Source organism: Oncorhynchus keta, chromosome 17 (assembly GCF_023373465.1).
Source record: "Oncorhynchus keta strain PuntledgeMale-10-30-2019 chromosome 17, Oket_V2, whole genome shotgun sequence".
NCBI lineage: Eukaryota > Metazoa > Chordata > Actinopteri > Salmoniformes > Salmonidae > Oncorhynchus > Oncorhynchus keta.
This window is the reverse complement of record NC_068437.1, coordinates 6,207,342-6,232,726: the sequence shown is the minus strand read 5'-3', so window position 1 is coordinate 6,232,726 and position 25,385 is coordinate 6,207,342. Positions and strand designations below refer to the sequence as shown.

Sequence of the window (25,385 nt, the reverse complement as noted above, 5' to 3'; positions counted from 1 at the left end):
CTAAACTTTTGAATGAGTGAAGCTTTTAGAGAGAGGTCTAGTGCTTTTATATTTAACAATCTCAACCCACCCAATCCATTATATGAATAGACACATTTTATTTTGTCTGGTTTAGCGTCCCAGATAAAGCAATACAAATTTGCTCAGATGATTTAAAAAACAAATCATCATTAGTAGGCAGTGCCTTAAGTAAGTGAGTAAACTGAGATATGACTAAGGAGTTAATCAGTGCAATTTTTCCATAAATAGGCAGGTATTTACCTCTCCACGGTTGCAGGATCTTGCCTATTTTTACATGTTTTCCATTGAAATTCATTGTGGAGAGCTTATTTATATATGTTGTGATATGAATACAGAGTATGTCTACTTCACCATCAGCCCATTTTATAGGTAAACTGCAAGGTAATGTAAAAGTTTTATTTTTTAAAGATCCAATATGTAATATTGTACACTTATCATAATTAGGTGTAAGTCCAGAGAGTACAGAACAGTTATCTAGATCTTCAATGAGACATTGCAGGGATCTAACTTGCAAACGTAATATAAAACTTCAGTCATCACCTTTGTTTTATGCCTTGGATTTCTAATCCTCTAATGTTGTTGGATCTGCTTTTAATAGCTAGCATTTCGATGGCCATAACAAAAAGATATGGTGACAGCGGACACCCTCGTTTGGCTCTTCTTGACAATTCAAAACTCTCTGAGAAGTAGCCATTATTTTCTATTTTACACATCGGGTTGCTATACATTATTTTTTTTAATTTTATAAGAGAATTACCAAATTTGAAAAAAAATCCAGTCTTACCTTATCAAATAACATTCCTGGCTTCTTATGTTTCATGATCTTCTGTTATTTCTAGTAGTTGTCGTATATTATCTCCAATGTATCGTCCATGTAAAGAACCTGTCTGATCAGGATGAACAATACCTGGTAAAAACCCATTTCATTCTAATTCATTTCGCTAGTATTTTTGCATCACAACATTGAAGTGTAAGTGGCCTCCAGTGTTTTAGTTAGACTGGGTCTTTATATTCGCCATCTGGGTCTTGTTTTAATAATAGAGAAATCAGACCTTCCTTCTGAATACCTGACAGACTACCATTTCTATAGAAGTAGTTAAAAACAATCTAACAATGGAGCTTTTAGTATATCATAAAATACTTGATATAACGCTACCGGTATGCCATCAAGCCCTGGGGATTTTCCAAGGCTGAAAATATTTAATAGCCTCAAAAAGTTAGCCCTCTGTAATTTGGCCTTCGCACTGATCTTTCTGTACATTTGTTCATTTTCAATTTTTTATATTATTTGGATATAATTCCTTACCATAATCTTCATTCAGTGGGAGAGGATGAGACGGAAAAGAGAACATCTGCCTAAAATAATTAGCTTCCTCTTTTAAAATATAATTTGGAGAATCATACAAATGACTCTGTCTTCAGTAATGAGTTTCTGCAAATTATTTTTGTTAGAGTTCCTGTATTGGAGATTCAGTAATAATTTTGTGCATTTCTCTCCATATTCCATCCAGTTTGCTTTATTTTTTAATATTTTAGATAATATTTAGATAATATTAGATCGTTTTTTAATAAGTTCCTCAAGTTATTTTTGTTTTTCCTCTAACCTATTTTGTGTCTACCTGTACTATTAGTTCATGGATTTCCTTTATTGTTGCTTAGCCAGAAACAGTTTTTTTTATATTATTGATGAATATTGAATTGAATGACCCCCGAAGGTACATTTAAATGTATCCCAAATCATAAAGGGATTTTCTGAACCTATGTTACACTGGACAAATTCAGTTATAAATGATTTTGTCTTAGTTCAATATAATTTGTCCTCCAGTAAACTTTGATTACATTTCCAATAGCCCCGTCCACGTGGAAAATCTATAAGACTTAAGTGAATGCCAATTAGATGATGATCCGATTTCCGTCTCCAATTAAAACTATTTTAACCTTTGATGCAAGAGAGAAAGAGACAAGAAAGTAATGAAGACGACTAGTATGTTTAAGTGTCCTCCATGTATATCTCACTAGGTCAGTGTTTTTAAGTCTCCAAATATCCACAATATTTGTGATTTCCTTAAGGGCACGGTGATGATAGTTGGTAGAGTGATTCCCTTTACGGTCCATTGAGGTTCTTAACAGTATGTTATAGTCTCCTACCATAATGATTAGATCATTTGTTAACTGTAAGTTCAATACATTTGTATAAATGTTTTCATCATACTTTCGAAGAAGTATGATGAGCCAAATCTATTTTCTTCCACTTTCATATTCAAAAGGATCCTTGCGAATCATTCCTGACTATTTGCACATTCACACCCTTTGAGTTCCTTTGTGCATGACAGAAAATTATTTCACCATCCCATTCCTTTTCCCACGCAATTTCATCTAAGGATGTAGAGTGAGTTTCCTGTAAACAGTATATGCTATATTCCTTATCTTTCAGCCATGTAAAGGCTGATCTTCTTTTTTTATAATCTGCTGAACCGTTAATTATAACTGGCTACACTTATTTTCCCCCTACCATAACCAGATACTATTCTCAGTCTAAATTGACCATAATTAGTGCTTGTAAAGTCATTGCCATCAGAGGTATTATGACGGTCAAAACTAGAGCGTTTAAATGTCTGACATTTAGAATTCAAGAAATAGGTTCTAGCAATATTTGTTTTATTCCCTTGCCTGTGAGCCAACGCCACAGATGTTAGAAAATTGAGACAAGATATTATGTATGTAGTAAATCTGAGTAAGTTGATGTCTATGATATTGGATGTGATTTAGTGAGAGTGTGTACGATATCTGTATGAGAATAAAACTATAATGTGTGATGTCCAAATAAATAATAACCCCACCAATTTGCATGGTTCAGGGTCTGTATGTGTAACATGTAGTGCCTATAGTCTTAACATCCATTATGATAATTGTAATCCATTTTGTATCACCATCATAGTTGCATACATTTTTACCTTGAACATCATTGAAAAACACATCCCAGCATTTCCATAGCAATTGACGTTTCACATGATCATGAAAGAGACCTTGCATTACCGTAGAGAATATCTGCAATATTGAAGACTAAGGTCTAGATTTAATCTATTTCGGCACTAACCACTGATAATTGACAAATTGCATAGCAGTTTCATTGTGTTTGTTTAGGCGATGCCGGAGGTGTAACTGTTTTGGAGCTGTCACATCAGTGAGCGGCGAGAAAGTGTAGGTCATATAGAAATAGTGACACTCAAATTGAAAATAATTAAACAAAATAAAAATGAATTGCACTGAGTTGCACCCCCTCGCACCCTTTTGCCCTCAGGACAGCCTCAATTCATTGGGGCATGGACTCTACAAGGTGTCAAAAGCCTTCCACAGGGATGCTGGGCCATCTTGACTCCAATGCTTCCCACAATTGTGTCAAGTTGTCTGGATGTCCTTATGGTGCTGGACCATTATTGATACACATGGGGAACAGTTGAACATGAAAAACCCAGTAGTGTTGCAGTTTTTGACACAAACCGGTGAGCCTCGCATCTACTACCATACCACGTTTAAAGGCACTTATATATTTTGTCTTGCGCGTTCACCCTCTGAATGGTACACATACGAAATCTATGTCTTAGTTGTTTCAAGGCTTAAAAATCCATCTTTAACCTGTCCCCCTTCCTTCATATACACTGATTGAAGTGGAATTAACAAGTGACATAAATAAGGGATCATAGCTTTCACCTGGATTCACCTAGTCAGTCTTTGTCATGGAAAAATAAATTGTTCTTAATGTTTTGTATACTCAGTGTATATCAGCATAATCAATGTGTAGATTACAACACACGTTCCAGTGTTCAAATTTGTAACGAGGCTGCATAGGATTATTACTAATGCTTCCAATGTCAATGTCCATGATAGGTATAAACGCAGATAGCCGATTGCTGATTTGACAGCTCCAACGCGGTTACACCTTGACATCAGCTAAATAAAAACAAGGCAATGTCGTTCTCCATGAATGATGCAGCAACCCGTCCACAGTTGTCGGTATTCACAGGTTAACATTATCAGCGATTGAATCTAGCCCTCGGCCTGTCGGATCTTATTGTCTCTTGAATGGGAAGACTTACTATCACAGCTTTGTTCACTCCGAATAAAAGTGTTTCCTGATGCACCAAAATTATTATTTAGAATTGCTACCTCACTTAACAATTTCAAAAGAAGGAAGGGAAGTGCCTCATGTGAAATGGACATGTGTGTTTCTTTGCTAGCAACGTGGGGTTGAATGAACAGTCTCATTGCCCCTAAAGATGTTCCTTCCCATTGGGAAATTGAACCCAGATATCCAGCGTGACAGGTGGGGATACTGCGTTGTGCAAAAGGCTATTATGTTTGAGCAAAGAAATACTGCGCATCATGTGGGCTGATGTCTTTGTTAAAGCGAAGGCACTGACAGATTTGCCAAATGTTGGTCTTCTTTAGAAGGGAAAAAACACTCACCTCATTTCCTGTCAAATTGACCCTTGGTGAGATCCTCCATGAAAGATGTTTCCATAGGAGATGGATAAATGTTGTTGTGATATGAGTGGGTTGTGGTGTTTGAGTTTCTATTAAGTGAGAGTGAAAATTGTTCTCACCGGAGACCTACACAAGCTCCTTGCCCGCCACTTATGGCAAAAATGAAGCTCTTATATTTGTCTCCTCATCTATAGGGATATGCACAGACCTGGGCTTTTAAGTGATTTTTGTTTTCATCAAATGACACAAGTATTTTCAGTGGTATTCCACAATCATCATTCCGGTAAATCTCTTTAAACTATGTACCTTATTTAATCAATAGCAGAGATAAAATCACACCAGTCTTTAACAGCTTCTACCCCCAAGCCATAACACACCAGTTATATGGCTTAGGGGTAGAAGCTGCTAGGCTTTCCTCTGACACCACCTAGTATATAGGTCCTGGATGGCAGGAAGCTTGGCCCCAGTGATGTAGTGGGCCATACGCACTACCCTCTGTAGCACCTTATGGTCAGATGCATGGCAACCGGTCAGGATGCTCTCGATAGTGCCGCTGTATGTGAAACCATGCCAAATCTTTTCAGTCTTTTGAGGGGGAAAAGGTGTTGTCGTGGCCTCTTAACGACTGTCTTGGTATGTTTGGACCATGATAATTTGTTGGTGATGTGTACACCAAAGAACTTGAAACTCTCCACCTACTCCACTACAGCCCGGAAGATGTGAATGGGGGTGTGCTCGGTCCTCTTTTTCAACGATCACCGCCTTTGTCTTGCTAATATTGAGGGAGAGGTTGTTGTCCTGGCACCACACTGCCAGGTCTCTGACATCCTCCCTATAGGCTGTCTCATCGTTGTCGGTGATCAGGCCTATCAAGCATCAAATAAAGTAACAGGGTTGACCGTAAAGGCTGGTTTACAGTCTGTAGACAATTGTCGTAGTGACATTGTGCACATTCTATTGTCGTCGATGTCGTTATCAAAAAGTATGAAGACAAAGCGACAGCCTCTGCATGGCATGTTTAACAATACTACTCCACTTAAACATGTGTGGGATTGATTGATAAACAGCATTACTCCAAAGTCAAATAAGAGTGAGAAAATATTGTGTGCCTACTGAACAAATGTTATCTCACTTTTATTTGACTTTGGAGTAATGATGTTTATCAATCAATTCCATGCATGTTTACATGGAGTAGTATTGTTAAACATAATGGGCAGTACTTACTGTTGATCATCAGCTGCAACTGATCGAAATTGCAGCATATTATGATTGTTAAAGTGATGTACTCTACAGTTATTTTCAGCACAGAGAACCTGTCATGAATTGTTCATTCAGTTTTCTGAATTTTTGCAATCACTCAACCTGATACCTTGAGTGTCCCTCCAGCCTCGTACATTGGGAAAATATAACGTAACTTCCCATGTTCCCCTTTGCACCTCTTGTTTCCATGGCAACTTGACAGGGAAGAAGGACATACTATTGGCTGTGAAGTCTCTAACTGCACTAATGAAAATGCTCTAGAAAGAAAACATGCTCAAAGTTGAACTCTCCAGTAGGTAAAGCTGAAGTAGACCCTTTCGCCAATAGCACTTTCCTCCCAAAATGTGATTCTGTTCCAAAGGGTTACACCACTAAACATACAACAGGGTTCTTGTTTTTGGAACTGGGGCATGTGTTTTTGTCATTACACAATGATGTACTGAGAGTGTGCTGGGGAGAGTACACAGTCTTGTATCTTCAGCATTTCAGATGCTACCCTTAGTGGCTCGGGTCTTAGTGGTCAAACTTCAAGAACATCTAAATGGCCTTTTGAACTCTAAATTATGTTTGCTTTGACTTACAGAGTTTAGACTTAGTTAAAATGATAGATGTTCACACATCATTGGATGAGTTTATTTAGCAAGTTAATAATGAAGCTTGCAGTCTAGCACGATTTCCTACCCACACTTTTTTTTGTCTGTCTACAAATTATCTGAAAAGTCTCTGTGAATCACACGTGCAAATAGAGGCGAACACCACCAATGTTCTGATGCTGTATTTTTGCACAGCAAGTAGTAATTACTTCATGTGGCAGAAAGAGGAAACCATGACAAAAAAAACGTCAATCTTTTCTTTGCATTCACATCTTTGATAAAATGATTTGTGCATATAGGCTGTAGCACCAAGTCAGTACTGTATTTTACTATTTGGTATGTCCCAAATAGTACACTCTTCCTTATATGGTGCGCTACTACTGTATGTGTCATGGTCAAGAGTTGTGCACTATAACAGGGTGTGAGTTTAGACCTAGTGAAAGTATTCAATTAGATTTTATCCCTACAGACCTACACAACCCTACTCCACATTTTCAAAGTGAAAGAGTAATATAACATTTACCAAATTAATAATAAATAAATAAATAATGATGATGTCTTGATTGCGGATGTCTTTACACCCCAGAGTTAATATTTGCTGGAAGCACCTTTGTCTGCCATTTTATTTACCATAAATTTACTGAGCTTGAGCAATTTTGACAAAAATAATGGATATGTGTTGCCCTAAGAGTTGTGCGAAGTTGGTGGAATCTTATTGAAAATTATGGTGCTTCCACCAAGTATTAACTTTGGGGTGTGAAGACATATTTTTTATTATTTTTATTCATTTGGAAAATGTTCTATAACTTTCTTTCACTTTGAAAATGTGGAGTAGGTTGTGTTGTGTATATCTTTAGGGATTAAAATCCAATTCAATCCCTTTTAGATTTAATTATAAGGCAGCAACATATGTGCGTAGACGAGGTACTGTATAGAAAGTATTCATACCCTTTGACTTATTCCACATTTTGTTGTGTTACAGCCTGAATTCAACATTGATTAAATATCTTTTTTAATACTAATACAATTGCTCAGAGAAATACATTTTGTTAATTAAGTCATCTAAAATAAGATAGGGGTCAAAATATTTGGAATCCCTGTTTTCAATACTCCAGCACGCTCCCCTTGCGGGGATAATGACACTGAGCTTTTTTGTAAAATGTTTTATGAGATTGGAGAACACATTGGGAGGTATCTTACACCATTCATCCATACAGAATCTTTCCAGATCTTTGATATCCTCTGGGTTTATGGACTGCCCTCTTCAATTCAAACCACAGGTTTCCAATGGGCTTCAAGTCCAGAGACTGATGGCCATTGCAAAATATGGATATTATGGTGAATTTCTTAAATATTTGTTTTTATTTCACCTTCATTTAACCAGGTAGGCCAGTTGAGAACAATTTCTCATTTACAACTGCAACCTGGCCAAGATAAATCACAAGACGTATGACACAACAACACAGATTTACACATGTATACAAAATCTGTATACAGTGTGTGCAAATGTAGTAAGATTAGGGAGGTAAGGCAATAAATAGGCCATAGTTGTGAAATAATTACAATTTAGCAATTAAACACTGGAGTGATAGATGTGCAGAAGACGAATGTGCAAGTGGAGATGCTGGGTTGCAAAGGAGCAAAAAATAAATAACAATATGGGGATGAGGTAGTCGGTGGGCTATTTACAGATGGGCCTTTGTACAGCTGCAATGATCAGTAAGAAGCTCAAAGTTTGTGAGGGAGATATAGGACTCCAGCTTCAGGGATTTTCGCAATTCGTTCCAGTCATTGACAGCAGAGAACTGGAAGGGAAGGTGGCCAAAGGAGGAGTTGGCTTTGGGGTTGACCAGTGAAATATATGTGCTGGAGCGTGTGCTAAGAGTGGGTGCAGCTATGGTGACCAGTGAGCTGAGATAAAGCAGGGCTTTAATTGAAGAGGGCAGCAAAGACTTATAGATGACCTGGAGCCAGTGGGTTTGGTGACGAATAAGCGAGGGCCAGCCAACGAGAGCATACAGGTCACAGTGGTGGGTAGTATATGGGGCTTTGGTGACAAAACGGATGGCACTGTGATAGACTACATCCACAGGTGCGGGCAGTGATCGTGTGAAGAGCATGCATTTAGTTCTACTTGCATTTAAGAGCAGGTTGAGGCCATGGAAGGAGTGTTGTATGGCGTTGAAGCTCGTCTGGAGGTTTGCTTACACAGTGTCCAAAGAAGGGACAGAAGTAAACATAATTGTTTCGTCTGCATAGATGTGGATCAGAGAATCACCATCAGCAAGAGCAACATCATTGATGTATCCAGAGAAAAGAGTCGGACCGAGAATTGAACCCTGTGGCACCCCCATAGAGTTGCCAGAGATCCGGACAACAGGCCCTCTGATTTGACACACTGAACTCTGTCTGAGAAGTAGTTGGTGAACCAGGCAAGGCAGTCATTTGAGAAACCAAGGCCAGGTCGACGATGATGGCTGCACAGTATTGTCTTTTATCGATGGCGGTTATGATATCGTTTAGGACCTTGAGCGTGGCTGAGGTGCACCCATGACCTGCTCAGAAACCATATTGCATAGCAGAAAAGGTATGGTGGGATTCGAAATGGTCAGTGATCTGTTTGTTAACTTGGCTTTCGAAGACTTTAGAAAGGCAGGGTAGGAGAGATATAGGTCTGTAATAGTTTGGGTCTAGAGTGTCTCCCCCTTTGAAGCGGGGGATGACCACGGCAGCTTACCAATCTTTAGGGAGCTCAGACGATACGAAAGAAAGGTTGAACAGGATAGTAATTGGGGTTGCAACAATTTTGACCGATCATTTTAGAAAGAGAGGGGCCAGATTGTCTAGCTCAGCTGATTTATAGGGGTCCAAATTTTGCAGTTATTTCAGAACATCAGCTATCTGGATTTGAGTAAAGGAGAAATGGGGAGGCTTTGGCAAGTTGCTGTGGGGGGTACAGAGCTGTTGACCGGGGTTGGGGTAGCCAGGTGGAGAGCATGGCCACCTGTAGAAAAATGCTTCTTGAAATTCTCAATTATCGTACATTTATTGGTGGTGACAGTGTTTCCTTGCCTCAGTGCAGTGGGCAGCTGGGAGGAGGTGCTCTTATTCATGGACTTTCTGAACTTTCTGGAGTTTCTGTTACAGGATGCACATTTCTAGCCTTTGCTTTCCTAACTGCCTGTGTATATTGGTTCCTAACTTCCATGAAAAGTTGCATATCGCGTGGGCTATTGGATGTTAATGGAGTACGCCAAAGGATGTTTTTGTGGGATATGCCTGTTCTTAGTTCTACATTATTTGAATGCGGCATGCTTATTTAACTTGTTAGGGATTTGGTTCCGCTGTCGGGATCAAATCAGCGGAAATTAAGAGCGCCACCTATAGTTTTTGATAAAACTCAAACTTTCATTTAAACACACATGCAAGGTACTGAATTAAAGCTACACTTGTGAATCTAGCTACCAAGTCAGATTTGTAAAATGCTTTTCGGCGAAAGCATGAGAAGCTATTATCTGATAGCACCCCCAAAGTACTGGAACGTCACCTAAAACAACAGATTTTGCGGTAGCCGGCGCTAACCAAAACGCAGAAATAAAATATAAAACATTCATTACCTTTGACGAGCTTCTTTCTTGGCACTCCTATATATCCCATAAACATCACAATTGGGTCTTTTTCCCGATTAAATCCATCATTGTATAGCCAAAATGTTGTTTTCCTTAGACCGGTCTGATCCAGGAATATTCCATTTTACAAGACGCAACGTCACTTTTTAAAATTACAAAAGTTGCCTATAAACTTTTACAAATCACTTCAAACTACTTTTCTAAAACAACTTTAGGTATTAATAAACGTTAATAATCTATACAATTCATCACGGGACGATCTGTATTCGATAGCAGCTAGTCTTGAAATCAGCGTCCATCTTTTCCATTTTCACAACATCCTGTGGAGAGACTAAAACAGGAAAGGCCAAAACGTCATACAACCAAGGATTAAGTAGGCTGGAAATGCCAGCACTGGCGACATCGTGTGGAAGCTGTAGGCGTTTACAGAGCATCTTCATTTATTTGCAGTCGCCTGAAACAATACATTGACTGGCGGATTAATATATTTTTTGTGTTTTTGGAGAACAGTTTTTTGAGGGATTTTTACTCCTAAAAACATTATGTTATAGCCACAGACACGATTTAACCAGTTTTAGAGACTTCAAAGTGTTTTCTATACACACATACTTATCATTTGCATATACTATATAGCAGGACTTTGAAATGTTGCGCGATTTTTAACGAAAAGCTGCGAAAATTCGCATGATCCATAACTTAAGATGGTGAGTAAAGCACTTTTAAAGAATAACCAGGCATCCTCTACTGACAGAATGAGCTCAATATCCTTCCAAGATACCCGGGTCAGGTCGATTAGAAAGGCCTGCTCGCTGAAGTGATTTAGGTAGTGTTTGACAGTGATGAGGGGTGGTCGTTTGACCGCGGACCCATTACGGACGCAGACAATGAGGCAGTGATCTCTGAGATCCTGGTTGAAGACAGCAGAGGTGTATTTAGAGGGCACGTTGGTCAGGATTATATCTATGAGGGACCCCGTTTTTACCTATTTAAGGTTGTACCTGGTAGGTTCCTTGATAATTTGTGTGAGATTGTGTGAGACAATCTTAGATTGTAGGACGGACGGGGTGTTAAGAATATCCCAGTTTAGGTCACCTAACAGTATAAACTCTGAAGATAAATGGGGGGTAATTAATTCACATATGGTGTCCAGGGCACCGCTGGGGGCTGAGGGGGTCTATAACAAGTAGCAACAGTGAGAGACTTATTTCTGGAAAGGTGGATTTTTTAAAGTCGAAGCTCAAACTGTTTGGGCACAGACCTGGATAGCATGACAAAACTCTGCAGGCTAACTCCACCCCCTTTGGCAGTTCTATCTTGGCGGAAAATTTTGATAAGTGCTTGGACTTATTGTTTTTCTGGAAGATCAACTTGTGGCCAAGTATCAGCCTCCAGGCAGGCAATCAGGTTTTTGGCTAAAATGTCCTGGTACATGCTAAAGTTCATGATAACGTAGACCTTAACTTCCCCAGGACCAATGTAAGCAAAATAGTCCCATAACATCAAAGATCCACCACCATATTTTACAGTAGGGAGAATGTATTTTCTGCATATGTGACTCATTTCAAGAAACTAGGTATATGTTGCACGTCACTACTTCACAGGAGAGGCATTTCAACGTAAACATTTTTTTATCGAAATGCATTCTGGATCATGTGAACTTTCATGTGCCTTAATATCAAACTTCTATGCCATCTGTAAATATGAATACAATTGTTGAATTACGTGCCTAGTTGGTTTGGCCATGGAAAAAGTCAGGAACCTTCCCGCTAACCATGATTGGCTGATATAATGGATGTGCTGGATATGCCGAGCGATGAGTTCAGATTGGTCTGCAATGTAGCACACTTCTGTCTGTAACAAAGGGCTGCTCAGTATGTGTAATCTTGTCTAATGAGGCTTTTTTGAAAGACATCACGAAAAATGGCAAAGTGTTGCTCTTTACTTTCTGGAAGACAGGGATTTGAAATCAGTGGAATGTCTGGTGGAAGCAGAGTATGATAGCTATGTAGATGGAGAAAATTCTGCAGTTTGATTGCAAATATGCGATGGGACACACAGAAGGCTATTGTACAAAACACCTGTCTCCGGATTACATCTTTAAACTATGGGCAACCATGGCATCCGTGACAGAGAGGATGAAGTGTTTATCCATGTATACGGTAAGAGTTTAGCTAGCTACATTTCCAGATATTATACGCTTCTAATTTTGTCAGAATGTTAAAGTGTACTGATCGCTAACTAGCTAACATTAGCTGGCTGGCTCGCGAGCTAACATTATGTGTATGGTCTGTGTACAAATAATCGTATCTCAGAGCCATTCAGAGACATTGCTAGTTATAGGCTAATATTAGCTAGCTAGCTAACATTGCATCTAGTTGGTTAGCTACCTGCAGATTCATGCAATGTAATAATGTTATGAGTTGGGATTATGGTTCATGTCTAGCTAGCTAATATTAGCTAGCTAGCTAACATTGCATCTAGTTGGTTAGCTACCTGCAGATTCATGCAATGTAATAATGTTATGAGTTGGGATTATGGTTCATGTCTAGCTAGCTACATGTCTAGCTACATGTCTAATCAAAAGACTCCACTATGCAAGGTACCAATTCACTGTAACATTTACACCGTATGGGTTCCTGTGCAAGTCACAAATACATTTAGATTTTTTTGACATAGTGTGTGTTTACGAGAGACTATAATGAGAAGAACAACATGACCTGCACCAAAGTCAAATTAGGATATAACGTTAGGCCAACGATACAGTGTCCAAGTAAAAACATTATCTGGTAGAATGCCATGCTTTTATTTTGTCACACTCACAACAGTAAGCTATTATCTGTAATTAGCTTGACATGAACTTGTAAATAATGGTCTTGTTGTAAGTTTATTTTCCTGTAATAATGAATACAAATGAGCTAAAGTTAAGACGTTGTCAGCTATATGATGTGGTCTTTCTTTTAGCTCGCTAACAAGATATAAACAAACCAAAACATTGTTTAAAAGTTGCTTTAAGTTGCCTGTTTTGCTGGATTGACCTATACAAAATACATTTTCAAACGGATGGGTTTATTGGTGTGAAAATATATCAGTTATGCTATTTTGAACCAATACGTGTACCAAAACATTCAAGGGCCAATTTCTCAAAAGTGGGGTTACAAGTTTATCAACTTTCAAAGCAGAATTACTTTCCCATTTGTTCCTCAACTGTACAGTATGATATACCATTTTTTTATAGCTCTGAGTAGTTTTATCCAATTTCAAATTTTGCTACATAAGACCGAATCGAGCCAATCGATCTCATATGCTTTGTTCTTTCGAAGGCCAAACCCACCGCTGGTGTGTGTGGCCGAAGAGCTCTATTTCCGTGTCATATGACCCTTGCTCCGCCTGGAGTTTAAAAAACGGCATTGGCACTTGGATTGGAACCGATCGGAACTGCCTGTTCCTATAGCTGACATTGTTTACTGTAAATCTAGGTCAGTGACAGCTTTGAGCTGTTGGTGATGTGTCTAGCTTAACCTCAAGGACATTAACTAGTTGTGCGAGTCGGGGAGAGGGAATATGTTGATGCAGCACTCGTTACTCCACTGAATCATGAATGCCTGATGCGTTCTGAGATGTGTCGAAAATCAATAGCATGCAGTGTAATGATGTGTCTGAGTGTCCTACAGGCATCCTTATGACGAGCAAATTGGATGCAGTCCTGTATATCATGCTGTTGACACAGCCATCCCTGTGTAGCAAGCAAAGGTCAGGCTAGATTGCGTACATCAATTTCCTTCAGTCATAAAAATGAAGTTGGGACTACAAGATTCCTTTGACACAGTTATTCAACACTAAAACAAGTGCATCTGAGTGTAAGCATGCATGCACACACACACATACATACACACATACTATTTGAATTCCACCGTCAACAATTTCACTATCTTGTGACCGGAGGGGAAATTAACAAGGGTCACCCCAAACCCATCAAAGATAATATGATAGCCATGTAGGTTTGAGTAAAGATTCCTCGCAGCAATGCCACAGATAGATTTAAAAGCATACATGTTTAATAGGCATGGAAATTAAGTGATATCATCTAGGATTTAGGATTAACTCCCAACTTGCTTTTAATGGATTTTTTCTCTGTTACCTTTTTATCAACCTAATTGAAAAATGTTGTAGATAGACAATGGATTTACTTGAGCAGAGGGCTTGTGCTCCTTGTTTTATGAATTAATAAGATTTCAGAAGGCACTTCTTCGATGGAATTATTATTAGTGATCATTGTCAGTGAGCTGAGAAAGAGCTTCATGTGGAAATAATACCAATTAGATGTTACTTAGCCCTCACACACTTATATGCATTTTTCAGAGGACAACAAAGCAGTCGATTTAGAGGAAAATGAGGTTTAACCGAGAGCACAATACATTTTTGACACCTTGTGGTTTCAGAGGAATATTATTTGATCCACAAGGCCATAAGACTGATCAGCCAGATGCACACTAACATATTCCGAAGATTTAACTGGCCTACCTTAATTGATTTTATGGAAATGACTTGTTTCATAACTGTAAACAGCCCTTTGTCTTCTCCCAGGAAACAACAAGCTGTGAATATTCCATGCCTTATTAATATTCTGCTTCAGCATTCTCATAGCATCAGACATATCACATTGTATTTGTCAGTCTAGTGGCGTATGTCTGACAAAGTCATTATGGACGCCATTTGATCTAAATCATGCAGAGTTTGACTTTTTCCACGTACTTGTTTAGATTATTTACCTTATTAGGGAAGGACTCAAAGTTGAAGAAATATGTCATATTGTAAATATGTCAAATTGATGCACATTTTTATTCTAGGTCACTTATTAAGTGTTTAGCAAGGCTCCCCATATATTCTCTGTCAATTGAGGCTTACAAAAAGGAAAACAACCTGGCAATAACAATGTCTTCTTGTCTGCAACTTACACTTTGAAAGTGGCTGGGTAGAACATGGTGATAATGAGAGTGAGGGGGAGGAGGCACAGTAGGATTTCACATAGCTTCAGATGTTTTGCCATCTCTCCCCCTGCCTCCCTCTCTCATGATTTGCATGTTGTTACAGTGAGACGACGTTGTGAAAAGAAAAGCTCTCTGTCTTTCTATCACCGGGGATAATAGTCTCCCTAGTTGAATCGCCCTGAATCATCTGGCATCGAGACACCTTGCGATCTCTAAGTCATCTGATCTGAGCTTGATCTGTCTGGGAGGAGACATGTCATATGTATGCTGTGCAAAGTGCTGTGGCAGGTACAATGCCAGTGTGACTAAAGCCTCAAATAGAGGTACACAAACACAGGGATCTATCTGACAGTCCTCGTGACTAATGCTAGCTGTGTCGTTCCACGAAATGGGTGCCTTTTGGACATGCAAACTTAGAAGATATATTTGAAAGTTAATTTCTTCATTCAACATTCAATTGCATGGAGGATATGTTTAGCACTTTCCCATCTCAGGAATTACAATGCTATGAATTAAGAAAATGTATCCGCACTTTTACGACTGTCTGTCAACCCTGTATGGACACTTACAGTGGGGCAAAAAAGTATTTAGTCAGCCACCAATTGTGCAAGTTCTCCCACTTAAAAATATGAGAGAGGCCTGTAATTTTCATCATAGGTACACTTCAACTATGACATACAAAATGAGAAAACAAAATCCAGAAAATCACATTGTCGGATTTTTAATGAATTTATTAGCAAATTATGGTGGACAATAAGTATTTGGTCAATAACAAAAGTTTATCTCAATACTTTGTTATATACCCTTTGTTGGCAATGACAGAGGTCAAACATTTTCTGTAAGTCTTCACAAGATTTTCACACACTGTTGCTGGTATTTTGGCCCATTCCTCCATTCAGATCTCCTCTAGAGCAGTGATGTTTTGGGGCTGTTGCTGGGCAACACGGACTTTCAACTCCCTCCAAAGATTTTCTATGGGGTTGAAATCTGGAGGCTGGCTAGGCCACTCCAGGACCTTGAAATGCTTCTTACGAAGCCACTCCTTCGTTGCCTGGGCGGTGTGTTTGGGTTCATTGTCATGCTGAAAGATCCAGAAACATTTCATCTTCAATGCCCTTGCTGATGGAAGGAGGTTTTCACTCAAAATCTCACGATACATGGCCCCATTCATTCTTTCCTTTACACGGATCAGTAGTCCTGGTCCCTTTGCAGAAAAACAGTCCCAAAGCATGATGTTTCCACCCCCATGCTTCACAGTAGGTATGGTGTTCTTTGGATGCAACTCAGCATTCTTTGTCCTCCAAACACGACGAGTTGAGTTTTTACCAAAAGGTTATATTTTAGTTTCATCTGACCATATGACATTCTCCCAATCTTCTTCTGGATCACCCAAATGCTCTCTAGAAAACTTCAGATGGGCCTGGACATGTACTGGCTTAAGCAGGGGGACACGTCTGGCACTGCAGGATTTGAGTCCCTGGCGGCGTAGTGTGTTACTGATGGTAGGCTTTGTTACTTTGGTCCCAGCTCTCTGCAGGTCATTCACTAGGTCCTCCCGTGTGGTTCTGGGATTTTTGCTCACCGTTCTTGTGATCATTTTGACCCCACGGGGTGAGATCTTGCGTGGGGCTCAAATCGAGGGAGATTATCAGTGGTCTTGTATGTCTTCCATTTCCTAATAATTGCTCCCACAATTGATTTCTTCAAATCAAGCTGCTTACCTATTGCAGATTCAGTCTTCCCAGCCTGGTGCAGGTCTACAATTGTGTTTCTGGTGTCCTTTGACAGCTCTTTGGTCTTGGTCATAGTGGAGTTTGGAGTGTGACTGTTTGAGGTTGTGGACAGGTGTCTTTTTTACTGATAACAAGTTCAAACAGGTGCCATTAATACAGGTAACGAGTGGAGGACAGAGGAGCCTCTTAAAGAAGAAGTTACAGGTCTGTGAGAGCCAGAAATCTTGCTTGTTTGTAGGTGACCAAATACTTATTTTCCACCATAATTTGCAAATAAATTCATTAAAAATCCTACAATGTGATTTTCTGGGAAAATAAATTGTCATTATGTCTGTCATAGTTGAAGTGTACCTATGATAAAAATTACAGGCCTCTCTCACCTTTTTAAGTGGGAGAACTTGCACAATTAGTGGCTGACTAAATACTTTTTTGCCCCACTGTATGTAGCTTTCTATCAATTATTTAATCTTTGTTTGAGATAAATCAAATCAAGTTTTATTTGTCACATGCACCGAATACAACAGGTGTAGGTAGACCTTACAGGGAAATGCTTACTTACAAGTCCTTAACCAACAATACAGTTGTAATAAAAATAAGTGTTAAGTAACAAAAAGATAAGTAAAAAATAAGAAATAAAAGTAGCAAAGAATGAAATAGCAGCAGTAAAATAGCAGTAGTGACACTATATACAGGGGGGTACCAGTACAAAGTCGACTAACCGGGGGCACTGGTAGGTAATTAAGGTAATTTCTACACTACCGGTCAAACGTTTTAGAACACCTACTCATTCAAAGGTTTTTCTTTATTTTTACTATTTTCTACATTGTGGAATAATAGTGAAGACATCAAAACTATGAAATAACACATATGGAATCATGAAGTAACCAAAAAAGTGTTAAACACCTCACAATATATTTTATATTTCAGATTCTTCAAATAGCCACCCTTTGCTTTGATGACAGCTTTGGACACTCTTGGCATTCTCTCAACCAGCTTCATGAGGTAGTCACCTGGAACATATTTCAATTCATTAATATAATATCAGTTTGGATCCATGACTCACAGAAAATACCCTATTGAAAGGGACCACACTAATCAACATTAGATTGCAGTGCCTCAATTGAACACCAATTCCTTCCAAACTGCAAAGGCAGAAAAAGTGTCAAGACACCTCACTTTATATTTTATTTTTTCACTTTCAATTCCCCAGATAATTTGAAACTAATTCAGGCTTGATGAAGTTTGTTCTTGCAGATTGGAGGTTAATATGGATCTTTCATTGAATTAAAGCACGTGGACTCACACAATTTATGTGTACAGCCAAGCATGGCATGCCCAGAATCTGATACCCTGCACACTATAGTGACATTTACCTGTTCCACAGAAACCTGTTTAAAAGAAAATGAGTTAACCCGACAAACAGCCAATTAGTTAGTTAGGCCACTTCTCTCTACCCCTAAGTGGATGGACTTGATGAGGTATAGCTATGCCCTGTGTATAATGTAACTAGCTGTATCAGACATTATGGTACTCCTTTGAGGAGGAACTCTTAAATAGTAAAGGCAACATACATTTTGGATGCAATCTTTGGCAAAGAGAATGCCAGTGTCGATGTAGGGTACTGGTACCTTTACCAGATTTAGAATGTAGGACACTGGCTCCTTTTATGTTTAGTTTTAGACCTACACATCTTGTGAATTTGTTGCTGATGAAAACCGATACTTTGCGTTGTCGAAGTTTCTCCACTTGACATGACTAGATAGAAGGCACACATGGGACACGGATCCTTTCCATTGAAGTGAAGATTCTAGCTCTTATAGAGTCTGCATTCTTCCATAATGCTGGAGTTGTGATAAGGCTAGAGCACCTCATTTTAGCCTTAGCATAATATTTAGAGGCTAAAACGCTCCAAGTGGTTAGACATTGACTATGGCCTTTTGTAACAATTCAGTATTTAAAGGCTGAGACTATGTATAGTAGAATATAATCATTGAGATTATGTGTTGTGCATAGGTCATTTTTGCTTTTAAAGCATCAGACAGGAAACATGCTGATTGCTCACTCTCATACTGCCTATCTGGTGACATCTGTGTCAGACACACACACAAAAACAAGAAGATAGTATTTCTCTCTCTAAGACTCTCTAAGACTTAAATTCACCCCAAAAAGCTGGGAGAATGGTCCTACATTTGGAGTAAACTGCCCGATGTAGGCTGACATCAACCTCTAATCTTCTATTCACTTGGCTTTGTGAATGAGAGTGAAACTGGACGGAAGTTGGGTAAGAGCTGGGTAAATTGGGCATCAGGGTAGGTAGAGCATGCTGGTGATATAACTCACAACAGGACGGTTTTCTTGCACATGGAGCACTGGGGCACTTCCTGTAGGAATGACGGCCAATCCCTTTTCTTCTCCAGCTGAACAGACAGAGACTGAAAATAGAAAGCGCCGGCAACAATGCCAAGAAGTGCCACATGTAGTTTAGCTTAATGAAAATAGGATGGGGATTGTAAGAGTTTTTTTTTAACCTTTATTTAACTAGGCAAGTCAGTTAAGAACAAATTCTTATTTTCAATGACGGCCTAGGAACAGTGGGTTAACTGCCTGTTCAGGGGCAGAACGACAGATTTGTACCTTGTCAGCTTGGGGGTTTGAACTTGCAACCTTCCAGTTACTAGTCCAATGCTCTAACCACTAGGCTACCCTGCCGCCCCAGTTCACTAAAGGGATGCCACATTATGTCCAGTGGTGCCCCAGGCTTCATCCATTCATCTTGCTACAATAGAGTTGAAACTCAGGGGTATTCATTCGAAGGCTTAGTGATCCAAATGTTTTAAAAAAAAGGAGTGTGCACCAGCTTCTGGTCAGCACTAGTTTTTTGTTTTATAGATGTAATACAGAACTGTTCAATGTACCACTATGTCAGGATTGTGTGTAATCTAGGGCTTTGAATATATATATATATATTGTTTTACCTTTCAGTCAGTTAAGAACAAATTCTTATTTACAATGACAGCCTACCAGGAAACAGTGGGTTAACAGCCTTGATATTGGTCAGAACAACCCATTTTTTACTGTGTCAGATCCGGGAGTTGAGCCAGCAACCTTTCAGTTGCTACCCCAATGCTCTAACCACTAGGCTACCTGCCACCCCAAATTAAAATAGGTGAGATGAGGAGCATAGCTCTATAGTATACGTAGAACATACAATATACTACCTATGGATATCATATACAGTAATATGTCAGTCTTCTCTTTTCAGGGATGTTACTCAATTCAAAGTACAAAATACATCCAAAAACATCTCAGAATGACTCATACCCTATACTGTACAAGGCAGACGAAGATGATAAAACACCTCCCCTCGAGTTCATCTTTTGATTCACTGTTGAAGTCTTATGATTATGCCAAGGGTTGTGTGTTTATCCTATCCCGAGCTGTATGCCAGTTAGCACTGTAAGTCAATTTGGTTTAGGAGCAGACAGGTAGATTTTGAAGTAATAAAGAAAGACATTTGCATTCCTGTTTTGCTGCCCTGCAGAAAGCACCTTAACTATAATGGACCTTGTCCATTTGTGGCTGTCAGCATATGGCTGGGTCGTCCCACTAAATGGTATTTAGATATTTTATGAAGAAATTAGGCACCAATATTGAATTTTAAATGGTGGATATATTAAATAAAGTGCACTTTAATATAAACCAGATTTTTAATACGAGTAAAGGATTGCTAATGTCACTTCTAGAAAGATTTAAACCCAATTAATCTATTTAAAAAAATACTAGTTTCAACATCATTGAAAAGGCCTAATTATTTTTCTACTTTGACGAAGTCATTTCTGAAGATTATTATTTATATTCATGTGATTATTGATGCATTTATGTCTGTCCTTCATTTTAAGTTAAACCCTGTCATACAGACAATTTATTCCTTAAAAATAATGGACCATTCCACCAAGTTGAGGTAGTGCGTAGTGCGAGGGTAATGTATACGGCCCAGTACATCACTGGGGCCAAGCTTCCTGCCATTCAGGGCCTCTATAACAGGCGGTGTCAGAGGAAGGACCTAAAAATTGTTGAAGACTCCAGCCACTCTCTTCATAGACTGTTCTCTCTGCTACCACATGGCAAGCGGTACCGGAGTGCCAAGTCTAGGTCCAAAAGGCTTCTACCCCCAAGCCATAAGACTCCTGAACAGCTAATGAAATGGCTACCCCGCCCCCCAACCTCTCTCTTTTACGCTACTGCTACTCTCTGTTTATTATCTATGCATATTCACTTTAACTCTACTTGCATGTACACTACTTTATAAAAGTTTTGAAAACCTACTCATTTTTAAAAAACTATTTTCTACATTGTATAATACCAATGAAGACATAAAAACTATGAAATAGCAAATATGGAATTATTTTTTAACCAAAAAAGTGTTAAACAATTCAAAAATATATTACATACAGTGGGGCAAAAAAGTATTTAGTCAGCCACAAATTGTGCAAGTTCTCCCACTTAAAAAGATGAGAGAGGCCTGTAATTTTCATCATAGGTACATTTCAACGATGATAGACAAAATGAGAAAAAAATCCTGAAAATCACATTGTAGGATTTTTTATGAATTTATTTGAAAATTATGGTGGAAAATAAGTATTTGGTCACCTACAAACAAGCAATATTTCTGGCTCTCACAGACCTGTAACTTCTTCTTTAAGATGCTCCTCTGTCCTCCACTTGTTACCTGTATTAATGGCACCTGTTTGAACTTGTTATCAGTAAAAAAGACACCTGTCCACAACCTCAAACAGTCACACTCCAAACTCCACAATGGCCAAGACCAAAGAGCTGTCAAAGGACACCAGAAACAAAATTGTAGACCTGCACCAGGCTGGGAAGACTGAATCTGCAATAGGCAAGCAGCTTGGTTTGAAGAAATCAACTGTGGGAGCAATTATTAGGAAATGGAAGACATACAAGACCATTGATAATCTCCCTCGATCTGGGGCTCCAAGCAAGATCTCACCCCGTGGGGTCAAAAGGATCACAAGAACGGTGAGCAAAAATCCCAGAACCACACGGGAGGACCTAGTGAATGACCTGCAGAGAGCTGGGACCAAAGTAACAAAGCCTACCATCAGTAACACACTACGCCACCAGGGGCTCAAATCCTGCAGTGCCAGACGTGTCCCCCTGCTTAAGCCAGTACATGTCCAGGCCCGTCTGAAATTTGCTAGAGAGCATTTGGATGATCCAGAACAAGATTGGGAGAATGTCATATGGTCAGATGAAACCAAAATATAACTTTTTGGTAAAACTCAACTCGTCGTGTTTGGAGGACAAAGAATGCTGAGTTGCATCCAAAGAACACCATACCTACTGTGAAGTATGGGGGTGGAAACATCATGCTTTGGGGATGTTTTTCTGCAAAGGGCCCAGGACGACTGATCCGTGTCAAGGAAAGAATGAATGGGACCATGTATCGTGAGATTTTGAGTGAAAACCTCCTTCCATCAGCAAGAGCAATGAAGATGAAACGTGGCTGGGTCTTTCAGCATAACAATGATCCCAAACACACCGCCCGGGCAACGAAGGAGTGGCTTCGTAAGAAGTATTTAAAGGTCCTGGAGTGGCCAAGCCAGTCTCCAGATCTCAACCCCATAGAAAATCTTTTGGAGGGAGTTGAATGTCCGTGTTGCCCAGCAATAGCCCCAAAACATCACTGCTCTAGAGGAGATCTGCATTGAGGAATGAGCCAAAATCTCAGCAACAGTGTGTGAAAACCTTGTGAAGACTTACAGAAAACGTTTGACCTCTGTCATTGCCAACAAAGGGTATATAACAAAGTATTGAGATAAACTTTTGTTATTGACCAAATACTTATTTTCCCCCATAATTTGCAAATAAATTCATTAAAAATCCTACAATGTGATTTTCTGGAATTGTTTTACTCATTTTGTCTGTCATAGTTGAAGTGTACCTATGATGAAAATTACAGGCCTCTCTCATCTTTTTAAGTGGGAGTACTTGCACAATTGGTGGCTGACTAAATACTTATTTGCCCCACTGTACATGTATTTGAGATTCTTCAAATAGCCACCTTGATGACATCTTTGCACACACTTGACATTCTCTCAACCAGCTTCACCTGGAATGCTTCTCCAACAGTCTTGAATGAGTTGCCACTTATGCTGAGCATTTGCTGGCTGCTTTTCCTTCACTCTGCTGTCCGACTCATCCCAACCCATCTTAATTTGGATGAGGTCAGGGGATTGTGGAGGCCAGGTCATCTGAAGCAGCATCTGAATCAATCCTTCTTGGTAAAATAGACCTTACACAGCCTGGAGGTGTGTTGGATCATTGTCTGTTGAAAAACAAATGATAGTGGGACTAAGCCAAGTCAAATGTATTTATATAGCCCTTCGTACATCAGCTGATATCTCAAAGTGCTGTTCAGAAACCCAGCCTATAACCCCAAACAGCAAGCAATGCAGGTGTTGAAGCACGTTGGCTAGGAAAATCTCCCTAGACAGGCCAAAACCTAGGAAGAAAAATAGAGAGGAATCAGGCTATGAGGGGTGGCCAGTCCTCTTCTGCTGTGCCGGGTGGAGATTATAACAGAACATGGCCAAGATGTTCAAATGTTCATAAATGACCAGCATGGTCAAATAATAGGTCTGAGACAGGTAGCATGTCCGGTGAACAGGTCAGGATTCCATAGCCTCAGGCAGAACAGATGAAACATGAGCAGCAGCACGGCCATGTGGACTGGGGACAGCAAGGAGTCATCATGCCAGGTAGACCTGAGGCATGGTTCAAGGGCTCAGGTCCTCCGAGAGAGAGAAAGAAAGAGAGAGCATACTTAAATTCACACAGGACACCGGATAAGACAAGAGAAGTACACCAGATATAACAAACTGACCCCAGCACCCCGACGCATAAACTACTGCAGCATAAATACTGGAGGCTGAGACAGGAGGGGTCAGGAGACACTGTGGCCCCATCCGATGATAACGCCGGACAGGGCCAAATAGGAAGGATATAACCCCACCCACTTTGCTAAAGCACAGCCCCCACACCACTAGAGGGATATCTTCAACCACCAACTTACCATCCTTAGACAAGTCCGAACATAGACCACAAAAATCTCCGCCACGGCACAACCTAAGGGGGGGCGCCAACCCAGACAGGAAGATCCCATCAGTGACTCAACCCACTCAAGTGACGCACCCCTCCTAGGGACGGCATGAAAGAGCACCAGTAAGCTAGTGACTCAGCCCCTGTAATAGTTAGAGGCCAGTGGAAAGAGGGGAACCGGCCAGGCAGAGACAGAAAGGGTGGTGCGTTGCTCCAGAGCCTTTCTGTTCACCTTCACACTCCTGGGCCAGACTACACTCAATCATATGACCCACTGAAGAGATGAGTCTTCAGTAAAGACTTAAAGGTTGAGACCGAGTTTGCATCTCTCACATGGGTAGGCAGACCATTCCATAAAAATTGAGCTCTATAGGAGAAAGCCCTGCCTCCAGCTGTTTGCTTAGAAATTCACAATTCGGAGACCTGCGTCTTGTGACTGTAGCGTACGTGTAGGTATGTACGACAGGACCAAATCAGAGAGATAGGTAGGAGCAAGCACATGTAATGCTTTGTCGGTTTGCAGTAAAACCTTGAAATCAGCCCTTGCCTTGACAGGAAGCCAGTGTAGGGAGGCTAGCACTGGAGTAATATGATCAAATTTTGGGGATCTAGTCAGGATTCCAGCAGCCGTATTTAGCACTAACTGAAGTTTATTTAGTGCTTCATCCGGGTAGCCGGAAAGTAGAGCATTGCAGTAGTCTGACCTTGAAGTAACAAAAGCATGGATTAATTATTCTGCATCATTTTTGGACAGAAAGTTTCAGATTTTTGGTAAAAAGGTAAAAAGCTGTGATTGAAACAGTCTTGATATGTTCGTTAATAGAGAGATCAGGGTCCAGAGTAACGTCGAGGTCCTTCACAGTTTTATTTGAGACGACTGTACAACCATTAAGATTAATTGTAAGATTCAAAAGAAGATCTCTTTGTTTCTTGGGACCTAGAACAAGCAACTCTGTTTTGTCTGAGTTTAAAAGTAGAAAGTTTGCAGCCATCCACCTCCTTATGTCTGAAACACAGGCTTCTAGCGAGGGCAATTTTGGGGCTTCACCATGTTTCATTGAAATGTACAGCTGTGTGTCATCTGCATAGCAATGAAAGTTAACATTATGTTTTCGAATGAAGCCCAAACCAGACGGGATGGCGTATCTCTACAGAATGCTGTGGTAGCCATGCTGGTTACATGCGCCTTGAATTCTAAATAAATCAGTGTCACGAGCAAAGCATCCCCACACATCACAGCTCTTGCTCCATTCTTCAAGGTGGGAAATACACATGCGGAGATCATCCGTTCACCCACAAAAATATCCAATTTGGACTGCAGACCAAAGGACACATTTCCACCGGTCTAATGTCCATTGTCCGTGTCTCTTGGCCCAAGCAAGTCTCTTTTTCTTATTGGTGTTCTTTAGTAGTTTCTTTGAAGCAGTTCAATCATGAAGGCCTGATTCAAACATTCTCCTCTGAACAATTGATGTTGAGATGTGTCTGTTACTTGAACTCTGTGAAGCATTTATTTGGGATGCAATTTCTGAGGCTGATAATTCTAATGAACTT

The 25,385-nt window shown here is 39.8% G+C and overlaps 1 protein-coding gene across 1 annotated transcript in view; it reads left to right on the top strand.

Annotated features, from left to right (window-relative positions):
- lingo1a (leucine rich repeat and Ig domain containing 1a) overlaps positions 1 to 25,385 on the top strand; it is a 254,932-nt gene that overhangs the window by 43,630 nt on the left and 185,917 nt on the right. The gene's annotated exons all lie outside the window — the stretch shown is intronic.